General features: G+C 34.7%; 1 long non-coding RNA gene across 1 annotated transcript in view; it reads left to right on the forward strand.

Moving 5' to 3' along the window:
* Window positions 1-18176, forward strand: part of LOC137473074 (uncharacterized) — a 151396-nt gene extending 133220 nt beyond the window's left edge. Inside the window, exons 2-3 of the long non-coding RNA XR_010998592.1 lie at window positions 14712-14756; window positions 17874-18176. This is a non-coding gene — a long non-coding RNA (uncharacterized lncRNA). The remainder of the gene's footprint in view (window positions 1-14711; window positions 14757-17873) is intronic.
* The last annotated feature ends 1609 nt before the right edge of the window (window positions 18177-19785 follow it).

The raw sequence follows: 19785 nt of genomic DNA on the forward strand, positions 1-19785 counted from the left end.
TACTCTAAGTTAGACACACCGGAGAAATACTGAAAAGATATTCTCAAGAGGTCAAAATAACAAAAAGTAGACTTTACTGGCAACTTCAGAAAATCAGAGAACTTTGGCAAAAGATTTTATGCAAGTCAATCAACATAAAACGCTTCTCAAAGCATTAACTTAGCCCATTCAAATTAGCAAACACTAGATTTTAAATTACTCAAAAATTCAGAGAAGAGGAAGGAAGAGAGAGAGCAAAGGTATAGAAAAAGACACATATAGATATCAACTCATGGGTTCCAGCAGTGTTCAGCTGATAGAAACTCCAAAATGAGAAGGTTCAAGACTATTATGTGCTAGCTTCATGTTTGGCTTTGAATACCCCTTGGACTCTCTGGGTCCTCCCCCCAGTTGGGATTCTGGTCATTTGGCCACTCTGGGGCTGGGTTAGGGCTCCTGTGTGCTCTGCATTGGCAGCCACTGCCAGGAATACAGCCTCTAGGGAAGGGGAGTGCAGGGATGGGCATCACTTCACGAGAGCAAGACCTGACCTTTCCCTTCCTCTCCCCACACAGATCCCAAAATATCTCGAAACAATCTTTCCAGCCTCTCACATCTTCATGGACAAGAATGTTATAATGAGTTTTTTGTGCTTTGGTTTTTTAATTTTGGGGTTTGGATTTTTTCATTTTTCTGAAATCTCATGGGAGCAACAGAGGAAATATTTTTGCCACAGGTCAGCAAATAGCATTTAGGAGCAAGGACTGTACCTCTTGAAGGTACATTTAAAGCTCTTTTAGTTCAGGTCTTTCTAAATTTACTTGAATAATCAATGCCAGCACCTTGGAGAACTTCATACATTTAGCAGAGATTTATTTTCAATTTTGCAAGATGGTAGATGAAGTCTTTCCAAGGTCATGCAACAAACTGATAGATACCCTCAAGTTATTTTAACAATGAAACAATATTTATTATGCAAAAAATCTGAAATCCAACCAAAAAAACAACAAAAACAAGCCCTAAAAACCCCACAAAACTTGGTGTTGTGCCATGTGTCTGAAGAGGAAAATAAATGTGATGCATGTTCCAAAAGGAAATAACCTCTTCACTCACTCCTACCTGAGCCCAAACACGTTTTCCAGTGCTTTACAGTTGACTAATACTCAAATTAGAACATGGACAGTTTTGGATATGATATGGACAGACTTTGGACTGGACCCTTTTCTGTATAGACAGCAAAGCAGAACTGCTTAAATATTTACCTCAAATGTCCAGAGAGACACACATCTGAAAAGAGAATTTTTTAAAATTTTTTGATAGTGCTAACAGAGAAGTAGTGATGATGATGATGATGATAATGGTGATAATTACTATTAACAATAACAAGTAAAAAACCCCAACACGCTGAGATATCTCTGTTGGAAAAACCCTTTGAACATCTTATACTATTATATATTTTTATACTGTGTGAACCAAATACATGCAAGTAACACCAAGATGACAACAACCCTTGGCTGAAGTGCAAAGAGTAAATTTATTCCATTATGTCCCTGGCTGGAGAATTCCAAAACACTAACTGAGACACATACACTGCAAAGCTCATTTTAGCGAGGGCAAACACGGTGGGGCCTGATCCCTGCATTACATATCAAAGAGCGCGAAGCACATGCAATCTTTCACCAGCTGGCGTTTTACAATCTTCAAACCCTCTTACCTCCCTTTCCCCTTTTATAAGGAGGCCCCAGTCTGTGGAAAAGCCTCTTAAGTCTTTAACAACATCCTGTTATCTACTCTCAGAAAGTTCAATTTCTTTTTCAGCAGATGAAAACAACTCAAAGCAAACACAAATATGTGATTTCTCTAACAATGAGTATTTTCCAACATCTCCCAGGTGCAAGGTTGGTCTTTGAGTGAAAACAATTCTAAAACCAACTTGTTTTTCTCTCTCCTCACCATTCTTATATTTTCCAACCCTTTTTCTCCCCAGCATATACCATTTTAAGGAAAGGATAATCCGCATGTAGAAAAATTGATAATTGTATCATTAGTTACACAGGGAAGCTTTAGAGCTAGTAGTCAGTGATGTGTTCATCTAGTCAGGTGTTAAGTGAGTGGTTAACCATGAAGTTCAAACAAGGATCACAGCAAATCCTGCTATTGGTTCTTGAAGGCACACCTGTGTTTTCATCAGGGGGTTTAAAACTGATGTCTTAGAGGCAGACAATGCCTCTAAGAAGGCATTGCAGAAGGTATGGCAGGGGAAGATCCATTTAATTTTCTAATTGAACACTATGGGTACCTTCAGGTTTATAAACAACTTCTGAATTATCTTCAGTGACCATGGGTATGGCATGGCCAGAGTGCTGCACTTAACTAACCAGTATTTGGCCAGTTGTATCACTTCCTTTCTTTTCTGCAACTAATGAACCCTCCTTGGTTGTGTATCTCTGGCTGACAGAAATCAGTGTCTCTTTATCATCTTCAGTTATTCCATGGCTCATAACAGAACTCTTTGGACTTAATTTCTTTTATTATAGAATGATGAAATGTTGTTTATTTGGAGGGAGGGGAAAAGAATTCTTAATGAGGAGATCTTATGGCTTCTTTTGGCTCCCATCCTCATCACTAATTTATCTGAACCCCAAACATAAACAAGTAGGGGCAACACAGAGTGAGTCACTGGCACTATTTCTGACTCAAATAATATGATTTTGAATTATTGTATTCTTCTGCTCCCTCTGACTGCATACATTTTCTTGTCAGAAAAGACTGAGAAATTTGAAAATACCACAACATGTGGTTAAACATTAATGCTTCAAATGAAAATTACTGTTAGAAATATGTGTCTATCACATCAAAGAAACAAACTAGACATATGTAAAACAGAAAAAGATAATCTCAACTGTGTAACTCTTATCAGGTTAGCCAAGAGATACAAAGATGGTAGGTAAAGAAACAAAGGGAAACAAAGACTTGGCAAAAGCTGCACCAGTATTAGCACAGCCTTAAAATAGCTGTAGTAATTTTTTTTTTTTAATCCTGTCTCCTCCAAGACCTATTTGTTCAACTTTTTATTAATTCCAAAATGGAGTTTTTATTTTTGCCTGAAAGAAAAATATCCCTGCTGAAACCAAATAACTATAATATTTCTTGATGAAAAGGGCATATATAGTTAAAGTAGAATGTGATTGATCATATTTGCTTCACACTGCCTTTCTGGAAGTGTATTTGGCCTCCTGAGACACACCACAAATCCGAAAGAAATATTTTATTACTATGAAGATAGTGGTGAGATATATGGATATTTTATAATATTCACTTCAAATGAGTTTTTACTCCTGGAAATAAAAGTTTTCCTGTCTTTATTAAATTACTTTAAATTTAATTTAATATTGGTTTAAAAGTATTGCACTACTATTAAATTTGGTGATTATGATGCCTTTTTCAACATAGAAATACCTGAGATAATTTTGTATAGTAGGTAATATAAAAGTGGATTTTTATTGGAGCTTTTGGGTCACTTATGGAAGAATTTCTGCAAAAGCCCACCCCTACAGGGTGAATACATTTTTATTTGTTTTGGGAAATTAGCATAATTGATAAAAAGCACCAATTAGGAGGAGAAGTGGTGATGAAATTCCCCCCACCCCAGGTCAGGCCTCTTCTCTGGAGCCCCCCCTTCAGCACTCATTCTACTTTGTCCATGAGAATGTATCTCAAAGAGTTGTTCTTGGCCTTGGTTCCCAGCAAGAACCAAGACAGGACAGGGGCCTTGTACTTCCTGGGGCTTGGAGCTCTGGAATCTGCCTTGGAAAGGGCATGGAACACTACTGGGAAAACTAGCTACAAATGCAATAATAAGCTACAGAGCTCCAAATAGATGTGTAAAGGATACAGAGAATATATAAAAGAAAACAAAGGTAAAAACCAATAGACATCAATTCTATACTTTGCATAAACAACACCATATTCAAGTAACTTTAATTTCAATTATTATATAAAAATTAATTTATAAGATCATAAACTTTATTTCATTGTGTTTTTTATCTTGAAAATTATACTGATTCTTCCCCATCCCTTGGGAACTGATATACTTCAGAGACAGAGGCAAAACAGAAATCAGTCTCCTCCTAGATTAGGTTATTTTGAAAGACACAGAGAAAATGAGACAGGCAGGCTTTGTGTGCACTCTGTTACTTCATATACAGCAGCCACTTTCTAACAATGGCAACCTGAAATATAATGAACTGTCATTTTAATTCAGCATAGAAAAAACAAGTAAGAAGAGAGCATAAATTATATTACGTTAGACATTTCAATCATTTTATGGTCAATAGGTAGTACGAAGATCAGTTCTTTTCCACTTGTATTTCATGTTAGTATATCATCAGATGTTTTCCAGAAAGGGATGCAAATAGAAAATCTCAAAAAATCCAGTTTGCAGTTGACTCCATCAATGACCAGCTGCAATAGTAAAGAAAACAGAGGAATTAATGCTCGCTTTCTCAGTGCACAGATATATTGATAACTGTAATAAGCAGAGATGCATTCAACTATCAAGAAATTAAAAGTAGAATGTGAAAACAAATGTCATTTTTCTGCTTTACATTAAGTTTCAATAATTTTGGGGATTATGTACATTGATCAGATTAAGATTGCAGATAGCTCTTGGTTACTTAATTTCATTTCTGCATATGTGATGTCTGTTGAAAAAATGAAGAAAACACTGAATGTGACAAAGTGAAAGCTCTCCTTTCCTGAATCTGACTGCTTCCCTGTGTGCTGCATAGGAAAAGGATAAGTTGGCATGGATTTAACATTAGATTTCATTGTGGTTACTGCTCAGACATCAGGCTGAAGAGATGAGAGAGAGAAACTGATTAAGATAGCTCACTCTGAGGATAAAACTAATTGTTAAATTGGGGTTGGATTCAGGTCAAGGGTGGTGACTGTGGTAAATAAAGAGGGAGAATTAGACTGCAGTTAGAAACAGTCTGAGTAATTAAAAAGGGACAGAAAGGCCTTTTGGAGTGACTGAAGAGCCCAGAGTGAATAAAAAGGGCTTATGGGCTAGCAGTCACCAATTGCACCCAGAATCACATATCACATCACAGAATATTGTGGTACATGTGTATGTACGGGCTGGTTATTTCAATGAGTTTTCTAGGCTACTTTGGTTTCAGTTTTAGACAAGCAGCTAAAGTTTGAAACACCTATCTTTAGTAAACTTCCAAAATTGATTTCTGTTGAGACTTAAATTTTCAATAAAGGAAGTGCAGAAAAATAGAGAAAATGAGAGGGAAAAGCTGCTGTATTTTCAAAGGTAACATTTAGCAAAAATTTTCAACTTGAAAGAGAAACCAGAACTCAGTAGTCTTACAAAGACTAAAAAGGATTTAAATACAGAAAAAAAATGGAGTATTCCATCTATTGACTCTTCCTATTTCTAGCAGGATTCTTCAATATGTCTTTGAATTTAGCTTTGAAGATTTCAACAGAATTTTAAATATTTTGTACTTCTGTTTTCCCCCCACCCTTTCCAATTTTTTTTTTCTTTCTTCTTCCCTTTCTTTTGGCCTCATTTTGATGCTTCACAGTCTTTTCATGTCGTATTATTGTTGCTGTGGAAAAATATTTACACACAAAGTGCTGTTTATGTGTAAAGTATACTGTACTGGGTATTGGCAGAGGTGTGGATTATCTGTCTGAAATGGGAAGACTTCTGCACCATTTCATTCCTACAGATGAGGTTCTTTCCTTTTAGTCCCTTGCGACACATTCATCTTTGTCAAAACCTATTTACTATAAATGAGCTCAGGCATATTTCTTTGGTGATTCAAGTCCTAGTTTATTATTACTCCTCATTACTTGATGTTCCACCCAATTTAATCACATCTGCATACTGAGAAATTGTCCTTAGACTCATTATTCTATTTGTGCTGTGATATGCTTGATAAAACAATTCTTAGCTGTTTCTTTCTATTATATCACATACAGTTTATCGCTGTATATGTATCTATATTCTTGATGCCAAGTCTAACACCATATCTTTGACATCATTATATTTTTATTTGAAATTTATGAAAGCAAGATGGTAAAAGTGGTGTCTGCAGTAGAATGCCAGTAAAAGCTGCCAGGAATGCAAAAGCTGTAGTTAATTCTTGGTCTACTTTCCTAGTTATTCTTTCAGCCATTTCAAGACAAGATTATTTGGGAACAACAATTTGTTAGTGCCCATCTCCAGACATCTTTCCTGTAATGAAGTTTTTTGACTAATGGGAATGAAGTCTTGTGGTTATAATTAGTGACTACAGCTAGTTTATATTCTTGACACTCAACAGATTTTTGCAGTGTGATCTGGGGATATTACGTTCGTCAGCTCACCTATAGGTAAAATGTAACAGCAGCACAATACCTAGTGTTTAAAGACCTAGTGTACCTTCCTTATGTTAAAATATTTTGGTTACTGTAGGAGGAGCCAAAGCTTAAAGACTTATACCAGATTATTTAATATTCTTTATTAAATTCATGTCTGAATCAAAACGGCCACTGAAAACAGTTACTAAAATTGGCAGCCCATACTTTTCAGCAGGATAACTTTTCATTAGCATGCAATAGCAAGAACTTCTTGGGGTACTGTCATAGTTGTTCATTTGTTATCTGTGGAGTAATAAACATTTGTTACCAATTTTTTTTCCTATACAATGTATAAAATGAAGGCCATTTTAAAACTAGAACTATATAAATGAATCCCCATAAGAAAATTATATCTAAGTTGAAATTTAATATTTTTTTTCTCTCAGTTTTCAGTTAAACAATTGACTTAGGTTGCACGTGACAAGATCTGGATATCCATTCAGGTTTGTAAGAAAGAGTCATAGGTTCACTTCAGTTTTATGGTTTTCATTGACCTCTAAATGGTTTGATATTTAGAGTTTTACTCAATAGCAGCAGTAATAAATAGATTTATTGTATTTTCACTGCAAAGAAAAGCTATTTCTTCATTCAAAATTTTGTGGTAATATAAACAGTATATAGGAAAGACATTTTCTGAATCTGTAAATATTGAATTTTTTTTTTCAATTTAAAAAAAATATTTTAGCATTTTATGTTCCAAAAGGAAAAGTTACAAGATATAAAATATAGGACACTTACTGCTAGATTTTTATTGTTCAAGAAATAAATTAATAATCCAACTCTCATATTTCTGTAACAAAAAAGCTGTAGCTAATATATTGATCAATATTTTTTCCTGGAATGAGAAATTCCAGAACGTGGTCATCATTCTGTCACTGTTTCTTGATGGGAAATAAATTCATGCCATCTGAGAGCATCTGGTAGCAAATCAGGATTGGATTTAAATTTTTCCCCCTCAACCTACTTTTCTAACTAGTAAATAATCAATTGCATGCTGTCATCATGGTTAAAAATAACCCAGTACATTCTAGAAGCTTAATTAAACTTTTCTCATAAACCTGGAAATATACTCAGTGTTATGGTAAGGTAACAACAAAAAATCACTCATGGGACATCATCTTTGTCTATAATGAGAAGACTTGCCAAAAAAAAAAAAAAAAGGATGAAAGGAAAAAAAAAAAAGAAAGATATAAAGAAAAGTATAGGCAGAAAAGATGACAGCACAGTAAAATCTGTGAGTGAACACATTCAAAGAGCTGTGCCAGAAACTTTGCTGGTCTGACTCCTGTCTTTTAAATCTGATGTAATGGAAGAATACATGTTTTAAAAGACATTAAAATTAAAATGAGGGACTCTTATAAGAGTTTATTGGATTTTTATATTTCAGAATTGTTCTGATAAGACACTATTAGTATAATTTGTCATTAAGTCATTAAAAAACACATTCTAATTACAGCAATCACTGTTCAGGTTTATCTTTTACAATAATAGTTCCAAACCTCTTAACCTGGTACTTAGGAATATGTAAACCATTCTGTACCAAGTGTTCATTTGATATACCTGAAATACTGGATAGAGATGATATTCATTTTAATATATATTGATTCTCTGACCAGCAGTGTATTACTCTTATTCTTGTCTTATAAAAAATATAGGAAATAAATCAAAACATGACTATCCTCTGAGATCTTTATTCTCTTTTATTTACTTTGTATGGTATGTTTTCATTATTGATAATTTGGCAATAAGTCAAAAGATTCAATCAATGTTTACCTTAATAACTATTTAAGTTTTGCTCTGTATAGAAAATGGCTGATGATATATTAAGCACATGATCTTTTTTCAATGGTTTTCTAATCAATATGGCAATAGCAGAAACTAGTGGGTAGAATTCAGTCACTATCATCGTGTTTGAGACACAGAAATTCACTTTCTGCACAAGAATGTTTATTGTGTCTTCCCTTTCTTTTGGCTGAAATGAACAAAGGCAATATAAAAAACTGCAAGATCACAGACAACTCTAACTAATATTATGAACACCTCAGACATGTTTCAAAAATGGTTTCTGTTCAGTACAACCTTGCCTATGCTTATCTCTTTCATCAAAACCTGAAAGAAATTGAAAGACAGGCTAATTAAAGAGAAACATTCAGAGACTTGAGAGTATGGATTGAAAGACTAATTACAAGTTTTTCAATACTCCCCTTTGTTTCTGTTTTTCATTTGTACTTTTCCTTCAGAAAAAAAAGTCAATTTCTACTAGAATTAGCTAATAATGTGTAGCTTCTCATTCTACATTATAATTTTTTTTCTTTAATGTCTTTGAGTCTTCAACATCCTGTTAAGCAAAAAACAAAGTGAGGGAAATATGATCTTGTAAATTTGATGGAAAAGCCATGTTCCACTGCTCAGTTTTCTAAATTATGCACAAATATTGACTTACGTATGCTGTAAGACCTCCTAGAATTGGGCCCCAGCATGTGCATCTGTTGAAAGAGCCTGCCAAAAAAAGTGTGTTTCAGCCTCCAACATGTAAAATATGCATATTCAACTGCAAAAAATCATGACATCATTTCAAAAGGGTTTCAGTAACTTGCTGCCGTCCCCAGGAAGCAATAACTTGCATGCCAACAACTCATGTAAGTTTTATGCATCTATTTAACTTAAACAACAACCTCAAAAATAAATTAACATTACTACATGGCATTTCTCGTAACACACAATGCACTGGAATACCCTCCAAATAAGGTTCTTGCATATAAAAATGTATATGCAAGCATCTTTTTACTTCAGGCACCATTTTGAGAGTAGGACTGACAACAAAAAACTCACAGGTTCAAAATGTGCTTTTTTCCCAGATGTTTTTCTTTTGGATACTCTTTTGCTATCCTGTACTTGACAGTATTTTTCTCCAACTTCCTGAAAAGAACCAAAACTATAACCCTGAATATTTATGAAAAGCAATGCACACTTCGAAGCATCACCTTTGGCATTTTCTTTCCATGCCAATATTGAAGTTATATTTTGGGATTGAGCAAATGTTTAATGCATACAAACCCATAAAATAGCTTAAAAATGGAATAAAAATATGAACTTTCCTTTCACAGACAAAACCTATATCTTGTACTCACATTTGCTTTTCTTCTCAGTTCCTCTGTTCCATTCCTATGTGTCCCACAGTCCCTACCAAATGACTAGCAATAGAATAAAAAACTCTACCTCATACCTAAAATAAATATAGATAGGCTGACCTAACCACAGGCATACTTTTAATGAACACAATTTTGAGTGTTTTATACAGCTGTAATCTAAGATTAGAAACATATGGTTCTGGTGGTAAATTAGCACTATGAAGATATATGGCAGTGAAAATTTCATGACATTTTCAGAACACATAAAGTACCCTGGGCTTAGATAAATTCAGACCTAACTCATTTTGAAACATGAAGGTTGTAGCCTTGTCAAAACAAGTTGGAATAATGATAACACTATAATGATTTATTGAAGTTCTTATGAGGAATAATAAGGAAAGTTTTAAATTATCATCTGTGTTAGTGTTTCATCTGCATGGGAATCATACAGAATTATGTTTGAGAACAATAAAGCCTCAACAAAAAGGCCAAATTATTACTGGGATAGAAAGACAAAATCCTGCGAAACTATTTAATTTCATTTCAATAGATTTTTCCTCTCTGTGAATATTTATTATGGGAACAAAAAACAATGGATTTGGAAGGCAGCTTTGTCTTCAGAACTCCATCTGCCTGAGTGCAGATCTGGATCCATGGCTGCAAAGCATTGCACCAACACATTGCTTTGAGCCATTGCACTCCGATTAGACTTAAAAGGCACTTAGTGTACATGTGCTTCAGAGAGCCTTTTTCAATTAAACTAACATTTTTCAAAGAGCTGCATTTCTAGAAATACAGAGCATATAAAACAGTACAAAATAAATTTTGAACACACGTTTTCTAAAGTGAATACTTTCTGGTAAGCAGAACTTAAAATAGCTGTAAATTGAAGATGATTTGTGTTTGAATGATGATATCTATTTTGCCTTGATTTTTTTTTTGTGCCTACATGCCAATGAATTTAGAGGCTAAGGGACTCTTTAAGCGTCTCTGTGGCTCAAACACTTTACTATTAAATTTAGATGGGAAAAACAAAGGATAAACCAAAAAGGACCGTAAACCTCTGGTGGGCCTCTGCTACCCACGACTGAATGCCAGTATTTGTAGAAAATGTGGGTCCATTGGCAAGACTAAGCTTTGTTTAAATAAAGAACCATTCTGCAAAAGCTGTGAAATACCAAAAATTTATATTTTGTCTATCTTTCAAGCATTAAAAGCTTAATTCATTCCTTGGTGGTAATAGTTACCTTCAACGCATTAAACTAGTCTTTTCCTTTCCTTTTGATTGGAATAAAAACAAAGAATGGCATCATACTAAAGGAGATGGAAATACAGATTTCATATAATGAAACGCAGATATTTTGCCAATGTTTTATTTAGCCTGGTTTACTTGGAGCTTTTTAAGTCTTCAGAAACGGATGAAGGAATTTTTATCAGCATGTTCAATTCTCAGCCTATCATCAGTGGAAAAAAGAACAATATTTAGACTCCCCCTACCTATCCTTAGAATGGAATATGATGAGTAGAAAATGTATATGCAAACTGAGAGAGAAAAAATCCAAATATATATGCATGGGAAATACTTCCTTCACCAAAAGATTTACCGAATATTTTTTAATGAAAGCTATGGTCCAAAACAAATGGAACCAAATTAAAAGTGGTTTATTTGACCCATCTCTGAAGAAAATTTATAAGGTAGGCTTTACAGAAAATTACTAAATCCTTTTTTATCCTAAATTTTCAAAACCAAAATATTTTAAAATATTAAATATTAGATCAATAGTTACCAAACAGATGAGAATTTTTTGGAAGTACCGCAGCTGACCAAGAGTAACCTAAATCATCTTGACATTATATAGCAATCAAATTTAGTAAGAAAATTATATGCATATCCACCAATACAACTAAGAATTTTAATATTCTGGAAATAAAGACATGAAATATTGTGTTTTTCTAGTAATATCTCTCAAGACTTCTATCAGACAATAAATGACAGTAGTATCTGAGGTACTGTATTAGAAAGTGATATACGGATAGTTGGGGAAAAGGAGAAAATTCAAGAGGGAAAGGGACAAGCTCAATCTGTGTAAACCAAAACAACTGATTTAAAAATTGCAAGATATACATACTACTAATGTTTTTCCCTCACTATGATCAAGCCTGAAGAATATTACTAACTACATAGCAAATGAGCAGCCCATCTGGATGTAGTAGCAAAAATACCATGCAGAGTGGAAGTATGATACAAGCTGTAGGTGCTGTAAAAATCTTTTTACTTTTTTTTTCTATAGGCAGATGGCAAAAAAAATTCTAGTGAAATGAACTATAAATTATTGTGCTACTAGGATAGGACTCCAACCAAGACATAACAAGTCTGGATTCTTAATTAGATTAACCTACAAAATCCTTGGAGTAATTACTGTTTTATTTTCCATCTCTCAAAGGCAAATTTCTTTCAGGAGCTTTGAAGAGTATGATCATCTTAATCCATCTGTCAGTAGCTTTTTAATATTGAAGAATATAAATTTCAGTTATTTCACTAACTAGTTAGGAACTGGAAGGAAACAGAGGTAGAAAAAATAAGTTATGCAAATTAAAAACACATACTTCTTTTTATAAAAAAGCATTAAGAATGTGTTATTACTACCTACATTCTTGAAGTTTGAAAATCTGTATTATTATTGGTTAACATTACTCTGAAAATGAAAAAAAAAACCAAACACTATGCTACTAAGATAGTTGTCAATTTCGAAAAATATTCCAAAAATTTTAAATAGTAGCATTCAGAAGCCTCATGAAAATTAATCCAAATTTCATCAATCAAGAAGTTAAAGTCTTTTAAGCTTAAATAAAATAAGTGGTCCTTTTATTCACTGTGAAGACAGAGTGAGTGAAGACCTGGATAGCATCAGAATTACATATGTCAATGTGATCATCCTGATTGTTGTTTCCTACTTAAAAAAAAAAAAAAACCTCATAAGTGCAACTCCAAACGTTTCAAGTTTACTTGTGCAGAGACACCTTTTTTGGAAAGATACCCCAGAATTCCACATATTTATATAAAAAATTTCAAGGTCATAAGATGCATATTCACATTTTATCCCTTACTCTGATTATTTTTGAGAAATTATATTCTGACAGAAAGTTTTACAACGCTTAACAAGTCCAATAGCCTCTTGGAGAACAGTATGACTCCAAGACCTGAAGATCCTGGATTCATCCACATACAGATCACTTTAAAAGTTGACCACTGAAAAGCATCACTGAAGATATTAAATAATCAGGAACTGTATCTTTTCAAAGTTAAAAAGAAAAAAAAATGTGTAAAAGTAGATGTTATGTGATTAGTAAGTAAGGCAAATTTTTCGCTTCTTTTCTATTTTTCTTTTGCTATTATCAGGGTGATCTTCTAAAAGGTAATTCAGATTAAAATGCCACACTAGAGTAACCTCTGCTAAACACATCTAACTTTATGACCAATGGAATTTAATTATCAACATCAAAGCAATAATGAAGAAATTTGGATTGATGATTGCACAGAGAAATGGTGTACAGTGAAGAGTGATTACAAGATTAACTGGTACATATATGCCTTGAATTCAAGAATGTTGAATCTGTTGTCATGCACTGATCCCCTTTAGATGCTTATTTGTATGCAGCAAGATGCATGCAACTTCTATAACAGAGAAAAACAGACCTCACATGGAAATATTGAAGAAATACTTTGTTTTTCCCTAAGCCAGGCATTTTGTAAGATGTTTTACACAGTGATTTTTGTATTGAAAAAACCATCTTACCATGGAACTGATCTCTTTCTACTCAAGAGACTGAGCAGACATAGCAGGAAGGCATAGTACAAAGCACCTTACTATTGCAGAAAACCAAAACAATACCAAATTCTAAATTAAATCTACTTTTTTTTTTTTTTTTTTTTTTTTTTGAAAACCAGAAGACAAATCTGAATTGCACTTTTTTTTTCTTTTTTTCTTTTTCCATCCTTAGCAGCAGAAACCATTTAGGAAGTGTAGAAAACTCTAGGTCAGGGGCACAACTTCTAAAGGGAAGTCAGTGTTGGGTGAACTTGCAACTGACCTTGTGTGCTGAAAAAGATCTAGTTGCTTTTAAAAAATAATTTAAAAAATGAAAACTTAAGTCATTTACTAGAGAAAAAAGTCCTTTTGAATATACCAAGAATTTGTGTTTCTAAAATATTCAGATGTCTTTGATGACCCAACACTAGAATTACTTCAGTCTAAAGAAAAATTAAGCTATCATCATGCAATTCTTTTTTTATTTCTCAGAGAGATTTGCCTTGCTGTCCAAATTGCCTTGCTTCCAACTTTTATATCTGATGTACCATATCATACCTACTTAAAAATACAGATTTTCACTTAATTGAATAACAACATTTTCCTTTAAATATTGATACCTGGGAATATAAATTAAAACCTTGCCTGCAGTTTGGAAAGAGGCATTAATAAGCTCTATTCTAAAGCTGCATGAAATGATCCTGAGACCTCAAATGGAAGAAAAGTTGGGTATATTTGAATCTATGATCACTGGTACTTGAGCTTTCTCCAATTTCCTTATTAGTATATGAAGAAATATAGTAGATGAATGTAAAAATATATAGTGGACAATATTGTCAAAAGGTTTCAACAACTGTGCTTTCTTCATTGAACTCTGCTTTGGCAGCTGCTGCCCCACTGGGTGGCCCCTTTGCTATGCTTTTAATAGTTTTAATGCTTTCAAATATAATTTCTTTTAAACAATATTTTTTTCTAATTGATATGACCAGCAAAACCAGAAGCTGCAAAAATAATAGTTCTTAACTTCCTTTCTGATGAATAATAAATGTCACAAAGGAATTAGAAAGTAGGATGTAGTTGTATGTGCCATCTGCTGTGTATGGGAACAGAAGAAAGATATTAGACTTTAAATTAGGGGTTTCTTTCCTAGAAACACAAAGATGAAAGGAAAACACACTGATCACTTGGAAAGTAATACTACTCTCTAACAGTCATTAGAAATCTATCAGGGCTTAGAAAATCTCACAATATGATAAGATACTCTGGAGAGCTCTCTAAGGAATATCTACAAAGTTTATTTTAAATAAAAATCAATGTCATTAATGTCATACAGTCTTCTAATTATTTACTTTAATTTCTTTTCTGTTTCTTCCAGTTGCCTAAGGCCTGTGATAGCAGGATACGTGGAGAGAGCTCTGAGGTAAAATACAGAAACTTGCATGCTGAATTCCCATTGTAGCTGACTATTTGCAAAAGTAAGGAGAGCTACATAATTGCATATTTACATGTTTAACAATTAACTTACCTAAAAAAAACCAAAAACCAAACAACCCAAAACTACCCACATTTTGCCTTTGAAGTGGAAACTGTTAGTGTGGCCATTCTAGCTGCCCACTGGGCTCAGCTGTCACTAAAGAGCCAAATGCTGACCCAACCACGAGCAGCACGGATTAGGCTTGTCTGCAAGGTGGCACAGCCATGAGACATGACAAGGGAGGAGGTGGCTCTCAGGGGTGGTGTCCTCCATGATGTGTGCAGCTGAGATGATTGAGGTGTTTCTGCCTATTTTTTATTTTTCATAAATAAAATAAATACCAGATTATGTTTTCTTCTGCTTTATAATTTGTTGTTTGACTGCTATGCACAGATTTTTAGTTTAAACAGTTGTCATATTTTTTAATTTAATGCCAGATGTTACCATTTATTGTACATATAAGAAAAATAGGAGTGGAATAAATGGAAAGATCAGCGGGACAAGAGTGCAATTGTTTTGAAAAAATGGTAGAAATCAGCTTCAGAAGAGTGGGTCATACACAAAAAATAAAGTTTCTGGAGAAAATTCTTCATAGTAGACAGTATTTTAATATTTACTATTACCTAATATTATAGAGCCTTGAAAGTCCCAACCTGGGATCAAGGTATCTTTTTTTGTAGAGCTTTAATTAAAGTTTCTTATAAAATAAATTGTAAATCATTTTGGCTCAAATCAGAAAAAAATGGTCAAAATAAATTATGAAATGAAATTAGGAATTGCTTATACACGGTATTTATAGTAAGCTGGTACCATCATAAAACCCAACACAGATAATATTATACATGAGGGCTTGTAAAAAGAGGAGAAAATGTAGAAATATGGCACTATCCCTGAAACCACTGTCAATGCTCTAAATTTGAATTTTTAACTTTCTTCTTCTTTTTTTAAATTCAATTTTCTGTGATTTTTTTTTGGCTCAACACATGGGTAGCACACAGATGACCTGGGACAACTTTAGTCTCTAAGAAAACTGCGGACAACTCATGGTCTGACTTTCACTTCTGTCCACATTCCCCTCTGAGATGAAATCTATATATGGTTCTGGGGCCAAATTAGTTCAGAGACCCCTCCCTACAGGTGCCATGGGTAAAAGGATGAAGCTACACCTGGCTGGGCTATTTCAACTTTGCAGCATTAAGATGCTATCTCAGCAGCCCTTCTGCTGCAGGTACCCAGCACTCCTTTAGTGCACTGCTGGACATACCATGAAGCCTTAGGGTGACATTATAATGTGACAGTCTTCAAGCTACCTAAGGAATGATTTCTCAAACAAAAAGACCCTAGGTTTTAATGCTGCAAGGGCATCACACACAGCTCACAAGAGACCTGGACTGCTATGACACATGGAAAGAACCTGCTGGCTTTAGAGTGACTCACTGGAAAGCAGGTGTTTGAGCCACTCTGTTCCCTTGCCTATGGAGCAAGAGGCCACATCCTGAGGAAGTTATTAAAGCTATCAGTGTAGCTTTAATAGAAGTCTAGTAGTATTCTCCCTTGTATTGACATCTACTACCATAAAATGGACCCAAGCAGAATTTATTAGAGATTAAATACCTGTGTCTGAAGTAAAATTTAATCTTGCGAGCTTTATCAGCTTCTTTATGCTAATTAGGATATAATGAAATATTAAAAGAACATCAACCTCTGCTCCTTGCACAGTTTTCCAGTAAATATTGACTTACAGCCTGTTAATACTGAGTGCAGCAAATAAAAAAATTGCCTGAAGTTTCAGGAGGAATATCCTGGTTGAGGAGTCCCCTCCCAGGTTCTCCATCAGCAGGAAGCCAGACTGTGTGGGAAACAGGGCTGTGAGGATCATCAGAAACTGCTGTTGGAGCCTCTGAGCACCTACACAAAGTAAGAAATACCTCAAATATCACAACCCTCCCTTGTTCAGCTTGCTTTTCCCAGCATAATCACAGAAAATAAAACTGGAAGGTTTACGATGTCTCGTCCTGCAGGGACATGCAAGGACTGGGAGTATAGAGACCATGTACCCAAGACCTGGAGAGGAACAGCCCTCTGAGCAGCTGACAACAAGGCCAGTGCTTCTCACCCATGGCCAGAATAGGTAGGATGAGACAAATGCTGTCTGAAGGACATGCCTTTACAATGAATTTCTTAAGTTTACACATGACAAAATCTATTCCCAGAGCCTGAGAGAAAAAAAAGTGGTTTGAGAGATGAAAGTCTGACAGAATTATACTCATGTATTCTGTGCAGATCTATCAAAAATGTTTGGAAATTCACACATAATTGATCACTGCTTGTATTTTCTGAAGCTATAGCAGTCTTAGAATCTTAGTAATATAATTTAATGTAATTAATTTTGCTAGCTGACAAGCCAGCCCCCAGTCTTTTGTTTATTGTTAGTTATTGTCTAGCAAATAACATCTTAAAGAAATAGGACAATATCATGGCTCATTTTTAGGCTGATTTTTCCCCCAGAAACAAGGTATAAGGAATGAATAGGTCAAGAATTGAAACACACGTCTCTATAGCCCTGTATGTCTACTTGTGAAGGTAAGAAGAGGCATATTTTAATAGAAAAACAGTGATTTGTATCTCAGCATGCCATCCTCATGTTCTGTTGCTGTTCACCGCACACACATTCCTCAGAATATCCTGAGATCATCAGACATGGGTTGGGCTACATGGGAAGAGAAACAAGTTGTATTTTAATACATCATGTGCAGCAGGCTTCACACGCAGTTTTCACAAGTCTCCAGCTTCTGCTGACATGGCTCTGATTTTGACAAGATAGGTCAGTCTAGTTCAAAAGCTGGAACTCATTATGGCAATCCTTTACAGTAAATATGTGGGGGAAATTAACTATAATGGAATACAAATATTTTTGAGCAACTGTTAAATGCTGGGGTTGGGCCAAACGGACAGTTGGCCTGGGGCACCAGATTTTTCATAGGCACACGTATTGTTAATGAGCACTTAGTCCATATATCTGTTACCTTCAATCACTCATGGGTGCCTTCATTCTGCCTCCAGGACGTCTGAGCCCAGACGTCTCGCCCCAGCCTGGCAGCAGGAAGCCTTGATGTAGCCTCAAAGATGAGAGAAGGCAGCTGCAGATGAATGAATGCATGAAACTAGAGAGTGATGCAGACAGAAGAGGAATCTGCATGTAACCATCTTGTGGGTTTCTGTTTTGTCTTGGTCAAATAACAGTCTGCCCTCTGTATGTGGGAGGATGTAGTCCCAAAAGGCCACTTTGGATGTAAAAGGGCAAGGTGGCAGAAGGGTTTGTTCACAATACATATTGAAAACTCTGACCTTGTTATTTTCTTTCTTCCTCCTTCCTTCTGTTCATCTGCTTCATTACTCCCCTTAAAGTTACTTTCTTACAATTTCTGTCTATTTTTAAAAATCTTTACAAGACTTTAAAATTATTAGTACTCTCAGTTGAAGCGACATGTAACTTGTACAGATGTCATCAGTTCTCATAAACTAAATAAATTGTATTTGATGATCTACTCAGTCTTCTGATAACAAGCAATCTTTTTCAGGCAAAATTGAATATAAAATAAACAACAACTCAGGGCCCTGCCTAGGTAGGGAAGTTTCTTACACATTTTGATATTGTGTCTCTTACAGCAACATTCTACATGGAGAAGAATGGCAAACATTAAACCAAGCTTTTAATAAACCTCCAAGAACACAGCCAATTTAGAAACACTCAATATCGTACAAGTGACCCATTCTGACCTTCTGCAACTTGGTTTTCAATTGAAACAATCACCAGTTCAAGCATTCAATCGTATGCCTCCCCATCCAGTTAGGCATTTCCTCAGGGGAAAAAAACCACCCAAACCCACAACAAAAACCCCCATTAAAAACTGCACGTGTTCCTATATTTTAAGGACCCAATACCTCCTAATAACTACTTTATTAATATTCAGTCAAACTTTAAACACACAGTCATGTACAAAGAATCTGCAAGAGGCAACTTGAGAATCCAGGTGTTTGTCTGGATCCCCAAGAATAATCATACAGGTGAAAAACTGAGAAGACAACTGAGTTCCAATAAAACCTGTATGCACTGTATGGCATATGACAAGTAATTATTTGACTATTTTTTTAAGGAGGAAAAAAGGATTATTTTGCAATGCACAGTAATGGTCAAATAATCACCACCAGTGATTATCCTGTTTTTATTCTCATATAGGAATAGTTTCCTCAATCAACTTGTTATTTGACACAAATAAAAAGTTCAATAAAGAAACTCTAATGGTCAATTTAAAACACTGATCATTTTGATCCATTACAGACTTCCACTTGGGGTCAAAAGGAAATATCAGGTTTTTCAATTATTTAGTTAGAGTGGTATAAAAGTGAATTTTAGATAAAAATGGAATGAAGGGAACCTCAAACTTTAGAAAAAGAAGAAACTCATTAGGGTTCACTAGCATTGTCATAGGCTAAATACATTGTGAAGGAATGTTTTTAATCTGGGCTGCATGTTTGGCATGTGTGTCTCATTTGCAATATATACTAGGATGCTGGAAATGACTTGAGGATGTGAATTTCAATGACTAGTGTATAAGACTTAGTAATCTCATATATCTCAGGATTTAGTACCTTGTATACCTGTCTAGAGGAATAGATGGTCAGATATAGGATAAAGTTTAGAAGAGCAACAGTTGTGTTGCAACAAACGATATATGACTCTCCTTCCTCAATCTCTCTGGTTTCCTCATTTTCTCTCTGGAAATCATTTGAGTGTGAAAAAATCTTGGTGTGCCTATCACTTTCTGTTAAAAATATTTTCATGGAGTAAAAGAAGCAAAATTAGATCATAAATTTAATCAATTATGATGCCTTTACCAAGGGAAATGACCTTGGGGAAGACTGTTGGCATGTTATCACAGGCTCTTTTAGTTATGCTCTGTTGAATATTTGT

This window comes from Anomalospiza imberbis, chromosome 4, assembly GCF_031753505.1.
Source record: "Anomalospiza imberbis isolate Cuckoo-Finch-1a 21T00152 chromosome 4, ASM3175350v1, whole genome shotgun sequence".
NCBI lineage: Eukaryota > Metazoa > Chordata > Aves > Passeriformes > Viduidae > Anomalospiza > Anomalospiza imberbis.